This window comes from Phaethon lepturus, unplaced genomic scaffold (genome assembly GCF_000687285.1).
Source record: "Phaethon lepturus isolate BGI_N335 unplaced genomic scaffold, ASM68728v1 scaffold12999, whole genome shotgun sequence".
NCBI lineage: Eukaryota > Metazoa > Chordata > Aves > Phaethontiformes > Phaethontidae > Phaethon > Phaethon lepturus.
The window spans coordinates 29934-30172 of record NW_010562899.1 but is presented as its reverse complement, the minus strand read 5'-3'; positions in this window follow the sequence as shown (position 1 = coordinate 30172).

The following is a 239-nucleotide window of genomic DNA, read 5'->3' as shown; positions in this document are numbered from 1 at the left end:
TTTGTTTTTTTTCTTTTCAAAAAAATATAATCCAGTTATAACAGAAAATTAAAATATGACAAAATGATGAACAGCCAACTGACACCAACTTTATCGTTGAAGTGCTGACCTTCATCTGAAGTAAAAGCATTTCTTATTTAACCTGTGGAATTTATTCTTGCAATTATTGTTAATATTGATTAAGCTTATGAATTTACACTTGTAGCACTCTTGGTCACAGTTTAACAACAGTGAAAGAA